The sequence below is a fragment of the Rhamphochromis longiceps genome, linkage group LG13 (genome assembly GCF_057381845.1).
Source record: "Rhamphochromis longiceps isolate RC_006_pf linkage group LG13, R_longiceps_female_GT1.1, whole genome shotgun sequence".
NCBI classification, from domain to species: domain Eukaryota; kingdom Metazoa; phylum Chordata; class Actinopteri; order Cichliformes; family Cichlidae; genus Rhamphochromis; species Rhamphochromis longiceps.
The window spans coordinates 38,189,460-38,192,405 of NC_140569.1; positions in this window are offsets into that span (position 1 = coordinate 38,189,460).

Sequence of the window (2,946 nt, forward strand, 5' to 3'; positions counted from 1 at the left end):
CCAAGGCTGGAGACGGAGCAATACTGGAAGAGCATATGGGAGAAGGATGCAACCCATAACGGCAATGCTCAGTGGCTAGAGGATCTGAGGGCAGACCACAGCGACCTCCCTGAACAGGGTCCAGTAACCATCACAGTGGCAGATATCTCCAGTATGAAGAGTTGGACATGTCGGGCCCTGGTGCTGTTGGACAGCACCAGGGCCCGACATGGTTCACGCCTACTGGCTGAAGAAGCTGACTGCACTCCACGGGCGTCTGGCAGCACAAATGAACCAGCTGCTAGTTAACGAGAGACACCCGGAATGGCTAACTGAAGGCCGGACGGTCCTGATCCCCAAGGACCCCAAGAAGGGACCGGTCCCCTCCAACTACCGACCAATAACCTGCCTCAGTACTACATGGAAGCTCCTGTCAGGCATCATATCGGCTAAGATGAACAGGCACATGGGTCAATACATGAGCGGGACACAGAAAGGAATTGGCAAGAATACCAGAGGCGCAAAACACCAGCTACTGGTAGACAGAACAGTCAGCCGAGACTGCAAGACCAGACTGACCAACCTGTGCACTTCCTGGATTGATTACAAGAAGGCCTATGACTCAATGCCCCACAGCTGGATACTGGAATGCCTAGAATTGTACAAGATCAATGGGACCCTAAGAGCCTTCATCAGGAACTCAATGGGGATGTGGCGTACAACACTAGAGGCCAACTCCAAGCCCATAGCACAAGTCACCATCAAGTGCGGGATCTACCAAGGAGATGCTCTGTCCCCACTGCTGTTCTGCATAGGCCTGAACCCCCTCAGTGAGATCATTAACAAGACTGGCTACGGATACCGACTACGGAACGGAGCAGTTGTCAGCCACCTCCTGTACATGGATGACATCAAGCTGTATGCCAAGAGTGAACGAGACATCGATTCACTGATCCACACTACCAGGCTATACAGCAATGACATTGGAATGTCATTCGGACTGGAGAAGTGTAGTCGGATGGTAACAAAGAGAGGGAAGGTAGTCAGAACTGAGGGGATTGAACTACCAGAAGGCAACATTGCAGACATAGAGGACAGTTACAAGTACTTGGGGATCCCGCAGGCGAATGGGAACCATGAAGAGGCCGCTAGAAAAGCTGCAACCACCAAGTACCTGCAGAGGGTCAGGCAAGTCCTGAGGAGTCAGCTGAATGGTAAGAACAAGATCCGGGCCATCAACACGTACGCCCTGCCCGTGATCAGGTACCCTGCTGGGGTAATAGGCTGGCCAAAGGAGGAGATAGAAGCCACTGACATAAAGACAAGAAAGCTCCTTACCATGCATGTAGGGTTTCACCCCAAGTCCAGCACCCTGAGGCTGTACGCTAAGCGGAAGGAAGGGGGCCGGGGACTGGTGAGTATCAGCACCACAGTCCAGGATGAGACAACGAACATCCAAGAATACATTGGGAAGATGGCCCCAACTGACCGAGTGCTCAGTGAATACCTCAGGCAGCAGAAACCCAAGAAAGGGGAGGGAGACGAGGAACCATCATGGAAGGACAGTGCCCCTGCACGGTATGTACCACCGGCAGATAGAGGAGGTTCCAATACCTTCTTGCTTTTTCTTTGTCCCCCAAAAAAGTTATGTACAAAATGAAGGAGAACAATGCTGGTCCGTACAAAGACAGACTTGATGAAAAGTCAAAGAAAAGATACGAGGAAAAATCAAAAGGAGTGAAAGGGTTAGACCCGTACGAGCACACAGAGTGGACAAAATACGTTAATGTGCTGCCCAACTTTCACCACGCTCATATTTATAATTATACGGTTCTTGGAGTGAGTGCATACACTCGTGAAATTTAGTAACTTCAGGTCACTGCAACAAGCCCAGGTACAGTTTACCGACGGATGGGTACAGGACCTTGAAATGCACCGCGTAGAACGAAAGACCATCGTACCTATCATAAGTTTACCAGTCTCACAAATCGTCTTCATAAATACACATTCGCTAACAGCTTATTAATAGGACCTTTACGCTCAACGGTAATTAATTAGTAGTGGAAATAATTTCTGGTACGCATTACAGAAATGTAGCAGTGACAATAATGCTGTAATCGTACTGGGCAATTGGTGATACAAAAAAACCTGTTTTACCCTGTGAATAAAAGTATGTTTTTGTCAATGTACCATGGTAATAACAGAATTGAAACGCAATATTGTGTCAGGACATTTCACTATTTATGCACAATAAACAAAGGAGCATAGCGCGACAATTTCTGTTCAGTGCCAGACTTGCTTGTAACCTATATCACCAGTTATGTTATGAAAAATGACGTATTAACTACTACAAAACACTGACCTTTGTGGGAATGCTTGGAGCAGACTAACATGTGAGCTGGAGTGTTCTGGGACGTTATATTTGGTCTTTGAATGGCTGCAATCCAGGTCATCCGTCGCCTGTTTGTTACTTCGGAAAGATAGCTCGAACAATTTCTCTTCAACGACGTAATCCGATAACAACCAATCTCTTTACCCGTCGGCTTCCCGTGGCTGTCAGGCGACCGGCTATTGCAGTTAATAATACAACAGCTTCTTGTCATTTTTTGTGTTTCTTTTTATCGCTGTGTGACTGATTTCAATTGAAAGCCTGCGTGCGCTAGTACCTCTTGCCACGAGTTCCCAGAATCCTTTGCGGTTTTACCCCTGAATGACATCACATTTTCAATCTCTATAGCTGTGGGGTGTGGTCGGGAAAGCCAACGCGTCTTAAATAAATCTCCACATCCCTGCACTTATAGAATATGTAGAGAGTGAAGAATCTCTCACCTAGAGAACCACAGTTACAATGTAATCATACGTTACTAGGTGTTTTTATTGTAAATGCTTGCAAATGCTGTGTGACCGTACACATTAAACACTGTGGCACCTAAAGTCCGACATCATCAGACAACGTGCACAAAAAAA